This window comes from Silene latifolia, chromosome X, assembly GCF_048544455.1.
Source record: "Silene latifolia isolate original U9 population chromosome X, ASM4854445v1, whole genome shotgun sequence".
In the NCBI taxonomy this organism is placed as follows: Eukaryota; Viridiplantae; Streptophyta; class Magnoliopsida; order Caryophyllales; family Caryophyllaceae; genus Silene; species Silene latifolia.
This window is the reverse complement of record NC_133537.1, coordinates 272143857-272158232: the sequence shown is the minus strand read 5'-3', so window position 1 is coordinate 272158232 and position 14376 is coordinate 272143857. Positions and strand designations below refer to the sequence as shown.

At 36.3% G+C, this 14376-nt stretch overlaps 2 long non-coding RNA genes across 2 annotated transcripts; both read right to left on the bottom strand.

Moving 5' to 3' along the window:
* Positions 1–1232: 1232 nt before the first annotated feature.
* LOC141621816 (uncharacterized) lies at positions 1233–3720 on the bottom strand. Its single transcript, XR_012532698.1, has 3 exons — positions 3569–3720; positions 3362–3468; positions 1233–1492 (listed from the first exon to the last, which is right to left on the bottom strand). It is a non-coding gene; the product is annotated as an uncharacterized LOC141621816 (long non-coding RNA).
* A 3968-nt stretch (positions 3721–7688) lies between these two features.
* Positions 7689–10123, bottom strand: LOC141621815 (uncharacterized). The gene is made up of 3 exons (XR_012532696.1): positions 9972–10123; positions 9765–9871; positions 7689–7890 (listed from the first exon to the last, which is right to left on the bottom strand). It is a non-coding gene; the product is annotated as an uncharacterized LOC141621815 (long non-coding RNA).
* Between the last annotated feature and the right edge of the window lie 4253 nt (positions 10124–14376).

Here is a 14376-nt window from a genome sequence, read left to right as displayed (position 1 = left end):
GAATAGCTCATATTTTTGCATTAGCAAGTCTATACGGTGCTTCTTAACAATGGAAGTACCTTCATAAGCTAGTTCAAGCCCATCCCATATCTCCTTGGCCGTTGAACACGAAGAAAACCGATCGAACTCTGTAGAGGTCATGCCGTTTTGCAATAGACTTATTGCTTTAGAGTTCTTTTCGGCCTTCTTGTAGTCGGCCTCGACATAGTCCTCTTCTTTCTTTTCATAGGTCGTGCCTTCAGTGGATGCAACCAAGATTTTGTGCGGTCCGTTTTGGATAATCCTCCAGCACTCCCAATCATGACTTTTCACGTAGTGAGTCATCATGTTTTTCCACAATCCATAATTCTTCCCAACAAAGATGGGACACTTGAGATATTTGGAATCCATTTATCACGTGATAGGCAGCGAAATATAAAACGATAAGATAAATAAGAACAAGATAGATCAGCCTCTTTGCGGTTAGGCAATCAAGAGCACGAGGCTCTGATACCAATTGAAGAGTCTATCGATCCGAAATACTCAAGAGGGGGGTGAATTGAGGATTTAAAACTTTTGAAAGCTTTTTCGATTGTATGAATATAATTGATTATTTAAAGTTTATTGATTAAACTTTAACTAATTAACTAATGAACAAATAAAACAAAGTAAACGAACAAATGAAAGAGAGGAGACACACGGTTTTTGAAGTGGTTCAGTTTCACAAGTCGAAACCTACGTCCACTATTCTCGATTAATAAATTTAGTACCTTTCTACGGATTACAAATTTACTAACCCAACTCGTACAACTAACTCTAGTTGTAACTCAATGAGTACCGTTAAATACTCGAGTGACTAACTTACGCTAATAGGAAAGCACTAAAGATTCTTGCAAAGGTTCACGTTAATGAACAAGTAAGAAATCTATTGAGCACTATTATCTTATAACGATAACTTAACAAATGAATATACGAGTTTAAAATACACGACCTTTCAAAAATAGCAAATCGGTTTTCCGCTTGAAATACACGGTTTTGCTTTGTAAAAAATAAAACCAATTTTATGCTTAAGGTCCTTGATTTAAATGTTGCAAAAGCAAAGTATTTATAGGAAGGAAAAGGCAAGGCAAACTCGGTTTCGTGAAACCCTTGTGACACCCTCATTTTTAGCGTTAAATAAACATGTAAATTCTACAGAAAAACTGACAGGATATGTTTGTAATTGGTTCAGCAAGACAAAACCTGTAATTTTAAAAACTTTTCTAAACCATTCACAAACATTTCCAAATGGAGAGTGCCAAAACCTGCAAATACTAACAAACTAATTTACATAACATTGCTAAAGTCGCGTGAATAAAGTGATACAAACCAAAGTAAAAGAGGGAGACATATGTCCCTCCAAATTATAAACACAACCATATGTTTAAAGGTTTACTACAAAATATAACCAAACTAGGTCTAAGGTTCTTTTGCTCACTAGCTCATCCGTGTACCCCATCTAATCATCACCAACCTGTCAATCGCATTTTATACAAACACGAAAGCCACAATTCAGTGGGGAGTAACTTCGAGTCCTCCCAGCCACGAAATGTCATAATTAATATAACATGTAAACATAAGAATATGAATACGAATCACACATAGCCTTAGCATGTAGATGCTAGACAATCGTGCTTATCATGTGAACAACAATATAACAACACATAGTCCTAGCATGTGAATACTAGACCGACTCATACTACACTATCATGCGAATCACATAACATCCAGGAATCCAAATTCTATCAACCATAGCCGGCTTGCATCTCACCTTCTATGATTCATAGAATCACCATACAAGAAAGGGCAATATATCAAAGACAGGCATAAGTTCTTAGCACCGTCAATAGTCACTCAGAATCTCGAGTCTATACCACGAGGTAGGGAAGGTAATCGAACCGGTATCTTGGCTCGTAGGTTCTATCAAAACATGGCCAAGACACAACACACCCTAGTCCTAAATCAAGGACCTAGACATGCGGATACACACCACCGCACCCAAGACCCACAATTTTTTTAAAAACAAAGTGAGTACCCTAAGGAGTCCACCAAAGGGTTGGCTAGTACTTAAGCTGACCACTTACTCTCAAAATAAGTAACGAGGTCATGCCCCAACTTGGATATAAACCCACCAAGTCAGAAACACAAAGGCTATTGAGCAGTGAACATATACTCGTCAAAGACTATAAAGACCTATCTATGACAAACACAACAATACCACACATATAAGAAGCTGACCAACAACACAATCCCCAGTATTAATGGTACTCATAACCTTTATAAATTCAATTACCCAAATTATAAGAATGAGAAACCAACCTGCAAGAAGTATTTAATACCAATTCCATTTCAAGCAATATTAACAATATTAAAGGTTTCAGGGAATCTAAGGCCGTTTCTACAATATAAGAACCCATTCAAAACAACCAACCACTTATGTGAAATAAAAACATAATTAATGGCCTAAAACAAGAATAAGGCCAAATATCCATTTTTCACAATAATTTCATCCAACCGAATTTTTACCCGCAACCCCAGTCCTGCGACAGGTACGGGTTCAATCGTGGCTGACCAATCACACAATTGACTGACATCAATTCAGTCAAAGGGACTAAGGCTCAGTTTTCGGCATAATCATCCAAACATTACAATTATCGCTATAAAATTCATTTTAAGCCTATTCATTACAATTTCATATTATAACCTATCCTAACATGTGCCAACTACCAATATAAACATAACTTTACCATCAACATTATATTTACTACTAACATTATTCATTTCATAAGACTACCCATATGTTACTTATACTAAATATAACATTAATACGCCCGAAACGACGAACAACGCATGAAAAACCGCGAAACAAGCAACGGGCCAACCCGGGCCAAGCACGGGCCTGCCGACCCGTCACGGGCTGTTTTGTTCTTTGTGAATGCACCTTTCTATAAATTTTAATCGATAAAACGACGCCATTTACTCATACGGACTCCGAATTGAGTGATTCAAGTGGCTAAACCACCTAATTTTTCGATGCCGTTCAATCTGTCATATTTTTGGAAACATTGGAAAACGTCTTGGTTCGGTACTGACGCGTTCCAGCCAACACGCGGACTTGTCACAACACATAATTATTCATCCAAATTTGTTCTAAACAATAATATACAAATGGTTAACATAAATTAAACATAATCATACTCATCTTACTCCATTCATTCATTTATCAACAAGATCGTCTCAAACAACAACAAACAACAAATACACTACTCAAATAACATTCACAAAATCATACAAAAAGCAAAGAATGTGACATTTATTCGTCGAAAGAACTCAAATATGTTACCTTAAGCTAGAAAAAGGCAAATAACCCTTGAGAAAACCCTAAAAACAGTAGCTACCCATCATCCTCTACTATATAGGAGTCCCCTATACCATCCTCATAATCTTCACCTATTAAAAACAACAAAAACACAACAATAATCACTAAAACCGAAATTATGCCCCAAAATCATCTTAAATCAACATAATGAAAACTGAAATTAAAACATACTAGGATGTAGATCTTGAAGAGAGGATTCCGAAAATATAAATTTTGCGAAAATCGGACTAGAAACGAAGAAGTTATGATGAAATTACGATTGTAAGATTATTTTATTTTATTTTTTTTGTGGATTTCGGTCAAGAGGCACAAAATAAGAACAAAGGAAGTTCTAGGAAGGAATGGGAAGGAGGAAGAGGAGGTGTGCCGAGAAAGGAGAAAGAGGAGCGGGATTTGGCGGAATTTCATTAGTCGGTTTTGGCTCGTTTCGACGATAATTAGAACCGTTCGTCAAATGCAAATTCCGACAATGCCAAAGTTCTTAAACACGAGATTACAAGAAGATTGAGTACTCATATGACCCATTTCCAAAATCGTTTGCCCAATTTTCAAAAGAATTGCCATTTTTCCCGATATGCCCTTATTTCGAAATAAAAGGTTTTTACATGGTTTAAACTATTTTTAAACATTTCGAAACTATCAAAATAAATACTTTACTTAAAAATATAATAGAATTATATTTCATTGAATTATTATTACTTCAAATACATTAATATTAAATTCAACTTGATTAATAAATTACTTTCGCAATAAAATAACGGTCTGAAATTACGGGGTGTTACAATCACCCCTCCTTTTAGAAAGTTTCGTCCTCGAAACTTAGAAGGAGAAATTATAGTAAACAACATCTTAATAATATAATCATAAGAAAAATATAGGTATCTTTTCAATGAAACGGTGATACTCTTGTTGATCAGACAAGAACATCCACATTTCATATCAAAATATAAAAATATTTCTACACCAATAAATGAGAAAACCCATTATTGGGACGTCACCAACAACGAGATTTAACACTCATTAATGTTAAAACCATTAAAAATCATAAAAGCATTTTCAAAATTTTAGTTCAAAGTTCTATAATAAGAATAATATCTTTACTAATTATAATTAAATACGGTCTAGTAACGCGGAAAAGAGTAAGAAAAAGGAATACCTTACGAGAATAATTCAGGATATTTAGCTAACATAGAAGCTTCAGTCTTCCAAGTCTCTTCTTCGACATTTCCACAACGCCAAAGAACACGGACTAGAGGTACAACTTTGCTCCTAAGTTGCTTGATGGCTTTTTCGAGAATCCGGATTAGCCTTTCTTCCAAAGTCAAGCTAGGCTCTAAATCTCGAATTGAAATCGGTAACTAAAACATTTAAAAGGTCACTTATCGTAAGAATCAAAATTCTTTCAAGAGCTTCAACTAAAATTTTCCGACAGAACCAAACTCTCATCAGAGGAACGGAAGTGTTCTCGTTACGTATTCAAGAACATCACATTCCAAATCAAAGATAAGGTCAAAAGGCAAATCATTTGTATAAATCAAAAATCAAAATACCTTCAAAAACATTAATGAAGAGTTTTCAAAAATATAAGTCTCATTCATGGAACGGAATTGCTCTTGTCGTGCACACAAGAACGCTAACTTTCCAAGTCAGAGACAAATTTAAAACAAAAACTATTCGCCGACAAGCGTAGAACAAGTTATCAAACTTTTCCAATAACTAGTTCTAACATCCGATCAACGTTAAAATCAAAATAAGAGAAAGGTAATCTACTCAAATTTTCTTTTGCAAAAAGCCAAAATAAAAATAAAGGTTTCACCTTTATACTAAAAGGGGAGTTAAATTCCTGAAATATAATATTAAACTTTAACAAAGGCATCATGATTAGATCAAAGTGAATAGAAATTGGATAAAATTTACAAAAATCTCAGGTTTAGCAACTCAAAACCATGATAAAGAAGTCTATACTCAAAGAACAATTAGAGAATTAAATCAAATTTTCATTTTCCAAATCTTTACAAGCGGGAAATTCTAAATAGTAACATAAATTTTTAACAATGAACCAAAAATGGTAGCTTGAAATATTTAGAAATTGTGCGAAATGAAAAGTAAGTTAGACATCATAGATACAAGTATGCTAAGAGGGTTCAAGCTTAACCAATCAAAAGAGCTATGATGAATTTCATGGGGTAAGAATTGAAGTCGAACTTAAAAGGGTGTCAAAGATGGAGTTTCATAGGTTACCAACATCAAACTTATGAGAGGAGTATGATGAAGTAAGGAAGAGAGGTATGAGCGGTAACGCTCATGATCAAGGAAGAAGTGAAATTAGACAACAAGGAAACGCCAGACACTCTTATCTCCAACAACAACATCACTCAAAACGGTTCCGAAAACTTCCTAACAACAAAACTCATAACTACATCACTCCCAAGGGTTTCCTCAATCGCCTATGTTACCTCATCCTAATCTATTCCTTGAAACAAGGTACTCCACTATAGGTGTGATCTCATCGCTCCAAATCCTCAAACATCCAGAAACAACTTTCACAAGCTTAAGGTCAAGGCTTCCAACAAAGCTATATTCGTATCCAACTAGTGTCAACTATGGGTTCCTTAAAAAAAAAGTAAACCTTCAATCAAGAATCCCAATACCAAGCTCTAAACTCCAAGAGAAGGTTCCTCAAATATTCCACAAGGTTCTCATTTCAAAACAAGGTAGTAACATATCAACCCCAAAATCTGAAAAAAATCAATAGAATCTCAAGTTTCTCTATTCTTTTACTTATTAAGGATTCCCAAAAGCGGAACTACACTCAGCTACAACATCATCCCATCATCTCAAGTACTCAATGCGACCTCAAGGTCTATAAAACTATAGGGTTGACAAATTCTTCTCAATACTAAGTCTCTCTCAACTCAAGAACTCTCAAGAGCCAACTAATACCAAATCACATCACCAATCCATTATGGTCATCAACATCCCAAGGAGTATTCTTTCAAATTTGACATCCTAAAACTTACTTACCATCAAATTCCCAAGGAACAAGGTCTTAATTGTAACAACACTTTATCACCTAAGAGTTCCTAAAACCATGAATTGAAACTATGTTCTTTAACCTAACAATTGGTGTCAACCATACCATTACCCTTTCTAGTTACCAAATCAAGTGCTAAGACTTCCCAACAATGTAGCTTACTCTCACTCTCATACCATACCTCAAGTAGTAATCAATATCACTCACTAAAACCAACTAATAATCCCACCATTAGCTTTTCTCATATGGTCATACACATTATCAAACTCTCATGTCCAAAGTGATTATGGAAGCCAATCACAACTCGACTTACTTAGTCAATCCTACATCCTCAAATCCACCATTCAGTTTCCTCCATTTTAAGTCAAGTACTAAGCACTAGTATCCCAGACATAAACAACAAAGCCAAGTTCTATAACTTTAATCACATAGGCAATTCATTCCTAACACAAAGAATCCACCAATCAATTATACTCACTTTGTCAAGGAACTAGGTATAAGAATCACTAAGTATGTCTCATCACACTACCTAAGTCTTTCCAACATCAAATCCTCTCAAAACCAGGAAAGGGTCAAACACAAACAATCTCTTCAAAAGTCATAATTTCCAATCAAGGCCAACATCTCTCAAAAGAAATAGTACTATAAAAAGGCGTTAAGGAAGGATAAGCAAGGAACAAAGGACAAGTTAGGAAATACAAGAGTGACTCACAAGGAGAAAGAAAAGAGGATTTAGAAGAAGGATTAAGCATTAAGAAGTAAAGAGCAGGGCAAGGTACACAAAGAATGAGAAACATCTTCAAGGAAGTAGAAGCATTCTTCAAAGTTGAACAAATCTTCAATTTCTGGCAATAGGCACCATGTCTTGATCTTCACGTTGATAAGTTCACAGTTATTGATCCAAGGGCACAACAATTATAAAATGAACATCAACAAACATGTTAGTACCTAACAAAGAGCAATCACAAAGAGACTACAACATAAGGTCCTAAGTCTACCCATCCTACCCATCTCTCAAGTTTGTTATTTTAAGGTCAAGTTATTTATATTGGGGTGCACAAACGTGCGTCGGGAGCAAATATGCTCTGATACCAACTGTGACACCCTCATTTTTAGCGTTAAATAAACATGTAAATTCTACAGAAAAACTGACAGGATATGTTTGTAATTGGTTCAACAAGACAAAACCTGTAATTTTAAAAACTTTTCTAAACCATTCACAAACATTTCCAAATGGAGAGTGCCAAAACCTGCAAATACTAACAAACTAATTTACATAACATTGCTAAAGTCGCGTGAATAAAGTGATACAAACCAAAGTAAAAGAGGGAGACATATGTCCCTCCAAATTATAAACACAACCATATGTTTAAAGGTTTACTACAAAATATAACCAAACTAGGTCCAAGGTTCTTTTGCTCACTAGCTCGTCCGTGTACCCCATCTAATCATCACCAACCTGTCAATCGCATTTTATACAAACACGAAAGCCACAATTCAGTGGGGAGTAACTTCGAGTCCTCCCAGCCACGAAATGTCATAATTAATATAACATGTAAACATAAGAATATGAATACGAATCACACATAGACTTAGCATGTAGATGCTAGACAATCGTGCTTATCATGTGAACAACAATATAACAACACATAGTCCTAGCATGTGAATACTAAACCGACTCATACTACACTATCATGCGAATCACATAACATCCAGGAATCCAAACTCTATCAACCATAGCCGGCTTGCATCTCACCTTCTATGATTCATAGAATCACCATACAAGAAAGGGCAATATATCAAAGACAGGCATAAGTTCTTAGCACCGTCAATAGTCACTCTGTAACTCGAGTCTATACCACGAGGTAGGGAAGGTAATCGAACCGGTATCTTGGCTCAGAGGTTCTATCAAAACATGGCCAAGACACAACACAACCCTAGTCCTAAATCTGCGCAGACCTAGACATGCGGATACACACCACCGCACCCAAGACCCACAATTTTTTTAAAAACAAAGTGAGTACCCTAAGGAGTCCACCAAAGGGTTGGCTAGTACTTAAGCTGACCACTTACTCTCAAAATAAGTAACGAGGTCATGCCCCAACTTGGATATAAACCCACCAAGTCAGGAACACAAAGGCTATTGAGCAGTGAACATATACTCGTCAAAGACTATAAAGACCTATCTATGACAAACACAACAATACCACACATATAAGAAGCTGACCAACAACACAATCCCCAGTATTAATGGTACTCATAACCTTTATAAATTCAATTACCCAAATTATAAGAATGAGAAACCAACCTGCAAGAAGTATTTAATACCAATTCCATTTCAAGCAATATTAACAATATTAAAGGTTTCAGGGAATCTAAGGTCGTTTCTACAATATAAGAACCCATTCAAAACAACCAACCACTTATGTGAAATAAAAACATAATTAATGGCCTAAAACAAGAATAAGGCCAAATATCCATTTTTCACAATAATTTCATCCAACCGAATTTTTACCCGCAACCCCGATCCTGCGGCAGTGCGGGTTCAATCGCGGTGACCAATCACACAATTGATCGACATCGATTCGATCAAAGGGACTAAGGCTCGATTTTTGGCATAATCATCCAAACATTACAATTATCGCTATAAAATTCATTTTAAGCCTATTCATTACAATTTCATATTATAACCTATCCTAACATGTGCCAACTACCAATATAAACATAACTTTACCATCAACATTATATTTACTACTAACATTATTCATTTCATAAGACTACCCATATGTTACTTATACTAAATATAACATTAATACGCCCGAAACGACGAACAACGCATGAAAAACCGCGAAACAAGCAACGGGCCAACCCGGCCAAGCACGGGCCTGCCGCTGACCCGTCACGGGCCTGTTTCTTCTTTGTGAATGACCTTTCTATAAATTTTAATCGATAAAACGACGCCATTTACTCATACGGACTCCCAATTGAGTGATTCAAGTGGCTAAACCACCTAATTTTTCGATGCCGTTCAATCTGTCATATTTTTGGAAACATTGGAAAACGTCTTGGTTCGGTACTGACGCGTTCCAGCCAACACGCGGACTTGTCACAACACATAATTATTCATCCAAATTTGTTCTAAACAATAATATACAAATGGTTAACATAAATTAAACATAATCATACTCATCTTACTCCATTCATTCATTTATCAACAAGATCGTCTCAAACAACAACAAACAACAAATACAACTACTCAAATAACATTCACAAAATCATACAAAAAGCAAAGAATGTGACATTTATTCGTCGAAAGAACTCAAAATATGTTACCTTAAGCTAGAAAAAGGCAAATAACCCTTGAGAAAACCCTAAAAACAGTAGCTACCCATCATCCTCTACTATATAGGAGTCCCCTATACCATCCTCATAATCTTCACCTATTAAAAACAACAAAAACACAACAATAATCACTAAAACCGAAATTATGCCCCAAAATCATCTTAAATCAACATAATGAAAACTGAAATTAAAACATACTAGGATGTAGATCTTGAAGAGAGGATTCCGAAAATATAAATTTTGCGAAAATCGGACTAGAAACGAAGAAGTTATGATGAAATTACGATTGTAAGATTATTTTATTTTATTTTTTTTGTGGATTTCGGTCAAGAGGCACAAAATAAGAACAAAGGAAGTTCTAGGAAGGAATGGGAAGGAGGAAGAGGAGGTGTGCCGAGAAAGGAGAAAGAGGAGCGGGATTTGGCGGAATTTCATTAGTCGGTTTTGGCTCGTTTCGACGATAATTAGAGCAGATTCAAATGCAAATTCCGACAATGCCAAAGTTCTTAAACACGAGATTACAAGAAGATTGAGTACTCATATGACCCATTTCCAAAATCGTTTGCCCAATTTTCAAAAGAATTGCCATTTTCCCGATATGCCCTTATTTCGAAATAAAAGGTTTTTACATGGTTTAAACTATTTTTAAACATTTCGAAACTATCAAAATAAATACTTTACTTAAAAATATAATAGAATTATATTTCATTGAATTATTATTACTTCAAATACATTAATATTAAATTCAACTTGATTAATAAATTACTTTCGCAATAAAATAACGGTCCGAAATTACGGGGTGTTACAACCCTAATGGCCGAAAATAAGAGATATGTAAACAAATCATATCTTCTATTATTTCTTTCTTAAAGCCTAAAAGATAATAAAGAATATATCAAAAGATAGAATATAATTTATTCAATTATTATCTTTTCCATAAATTCTAAGATATGATAAGATTTCTTATAACAAGAATATCTTTTACCATAAACAACCATATCAAGTAAGATATAAAAGATATGTAAAGATATTCCTTACAGAATAAAATCTTTACAAAATATACCTTAGGTCACACGAGATGTCACGGCTCATATGCCTCGTGACTCGTGTAAACCCTAACTCAATATTTGGGTTAGAATTTAGGTTTTAAGAGAGGCTATATCGAAACCCTAATTAGTAGCATGGTCCAACTCATAAGTTGACCCAAAACAACTACTAATCAACGTTTATCATAAAACCGAACTCCGCACTAAACCGGGCTTTATTAAATAAATACTCTTACTAAAACATTTAAAATAAACTTTAAACAATTTTCAAAAACAGTTTTGAAACAATATATGTCGTGTATACTAAACTCAGCATCTCAATGTTATAGTAGGAGAGCTATAACATTGAGCTCTTTTACTAGTAATGTTATAGCTGCAAAGCTATAACTTTACCAATTTAAGAAATTCATTCGTAGTTACCATTACGAGACAATCACCTATACTATTCTAATCTTCATATGAGATCTTCGAGTAAAGGCTACTACATCATCCAAGCTTGATTAATCTTTAAACGGATTTCGTCTTCACATGAAACTTGAATCAGATAGTTTGATCTTTAATTGAGGCTTGACTATCATATACTTCCATCACAATTCTCTTTGTTGCTTGAAATAAATAATTCGAATCTAAAAGACTTAAACAAACGATTACGCGCAACGAGTATATAAATTATAAAGCACCTTGACATCATCAAAACATAAACATATATACTATATGGTTCAACAACAACAACCTCTTGAAATAAGCCCGATAAAATCTGGCTATTTTTCGCAGTCGATTATTCGACCTTCAACGACAAACAAGTCTCTGCACAACAACCTCTTGAAATAAGCTAGATAAAATCGTCCCGCAGTCGATTACTCGACCCTCTACCACGAGCAAGCCTCTACGCACCCTTCAACGACGAACAAGTCTCTACACAGCAACCTCTTGAAATAAGCCCGATAAAATCCAGCTATTTCCCGCAGTCGATAATTCGACCTTCAACGACGAGCAAGTCTCTACACACCAACCTCTTGAAATAAGCCCGATAAAATCCGGCTATTTCCCGCAGTCGATTATTCAACCTTCAACGACGACAAGTCTCAGCAACCTCTTGAAATAAGCCAGATAAAATCCGGCTATTTCCCACAGTCAATTATTCGACCTTCAATGACGAACAAGTCACGGCAACCTCTTGAAGTGAGCCCGATAAAATCTGGCTATTTCTCGCAGTCGATTATTCGACCTTCAACGACGAACAAGTCTCAGCAACCTCTTGATATGAGCCTGATAAAATCTGGGTATTTCCCGCAGTCGATTATTCGACCTTCAACAACGAATAAGTCTCAGCAACCTCTTGAAATGAGCCCGATAAAATCCGGCTATTTCCCGCAGTCGATTATTTGACCTTCAATGACGAACAAGTCTCTACAGCAACCTCTTGAAATAAGCCCGATAAAATCCGGCTATTTCCCCGCAGTCGATTATTCGACCTTCAACGACAAACAAGTCTCAGCAACCTCTTGAAATAAGCCCGATAAAATCCGGCTATTTTGATACGTGTATTTTATATAAGGTTTCCACCCTATATTTACACGCATTTCTATGTTATTTATGTGGCATCTAGCTACAAATGCCCCTGAATAGTCTACTTTGGTTTGTCTTGTATTTATTTGCAGGTATGAACCTGAAAGGAGCGAAATTGAGCCTAAACCTGTCCCTACCGCATGCATGGAGAAGGAAGGAACGGAGCTTGGAATCTATCACTTATGGATACTTAAAGTGGCTTCAGAAGATGTTCAAGAAGTCCACCCGTGCTAATATAGCTCGATCGACCAAGTTGGCTACTTAGACTAGTCGATCGAATGCTTTATGCTGCTAGAGTCCCTCGATCGAGTTCTATCTTTACTCGATCGAAATAGTTTTTTGTTGAAGTCCTCGATCGAGTGCTCATGTTGCTCGATCGAGAAATTTGCTGAGTTTTATCCTCGATCGAGTGGTTTCATTTCACTCGATCGAGAGGTTCGGTCTTATACGCGGATCTTAATTAGTTAATCTTTGGATATTCTTTTTGTAATTAAGAATAAATAGGAGAAGTGACGGCAGTCTTTAGGATCTTCTTCTTCTTCTTTTCTTTTACTCTCTCTCTTAGAAGTTTACACTAGAAACCTAACTCTCTTAGAAGTTTACACTAGAAACCTTATTCTCCATTTCTACTCTATTGTATTCGGTATTCTCTATTCTTTATTTCAATTAAATACTTTTGCCTTATTGTTCTTGTTCTATTAATCTCTTTACTCTTTTAATTCTCTCCCTAGGTTATTATCTATCTATTTATACTTTGTTTAATTCTCTTGGTTTATGGATTGTTGTTGTTTGTTCAATAATTATGCATAGCTAAACTCCCTTGCTAGGGCATAGGGGAGTCATGATATTAAGGATATTATGAATAGATGACTAGGGTTTAGTGCGAATTGGATCTGTGTTGTTAATCACTGCATTTAACTGTAATTGTCTGCTTGAGTCGACGCAATGAGATGATTAACTTTGGTACACCTTGACCTGGATCGAAAGATTGGAAGGGGTAAGACCTGCAGTGAACATTAGAGCGTTCTAATGAGGGCGAAAGCTAAGTTAGTAATATTTTAGGGCGAATAGCGGACTGAAAGGACCTTTTCACTACCCTGCAGGCCGAATTAGTATTGACCTTTGGTACACCGTGTCATATTTCCCGCAGTCGATAACTCGACCCCCGACGGCTGGCGAGCCTTTGCGTGCAAACAAGAAATAATTCAAGGACGTATCCTGAAGATGCCTCGGGTATGACTCCTTCCTATGGCTGGCGAGCCTTTATACGTAGTCTAACGGACTTTAAACGAACCGCACTAGCAGTCGACAGACTCTAAACTATTCCCGACGGTAGGTCCTTGACTCGAATCCCCGAGTCGCCTCGACGTCGCCCTTCCCGGCGGCAGGTCCTTGGTCCGAATCCTTTCGAGCCACCTCGACGTCGCTTCGGTCTCCAGGTTATAACCTTCGATTGACATGGGGGCTGTACTTTGACTTTTGCCCTGTTCAAGCCTCAGTCAAAGTAGGGGCTCTGTAGATACCCAGTATCTATTGAATCCCCAACAAACACCCGATGATTATAGGACTACAGCATACTTAGGAATCGCTACGTTTGATCGACAGTTTGTACAACTTTGCGTCAAAAAACTCAAAACGATTTCGAAAACAAAACATTTCAAAAGTACCTGGTCTGTTTTATGCATGATGACGGGGTTGCAATGACACTAACTAGAGTCAAAACCGACACTGGACCAAAAACCGACTCGAAAATTCAAATCTCGACAACAACCACGGGTCAAACCGAGTCAAACACAAAAAACAAACATCACAAGCCTTCTATGCTAAGTATACACGGTATACTTGATGGTCAAGTACAACAATCATGACATCCAACCCTAGGATATAACAAACCATGATTCCAAATGCGTGATAGTGACAAGACAGCTCGAAGACCCACGGACATGCTCGCGCCTCTTCGAGTAGCCTACATGGCCACGTCGCTCAAA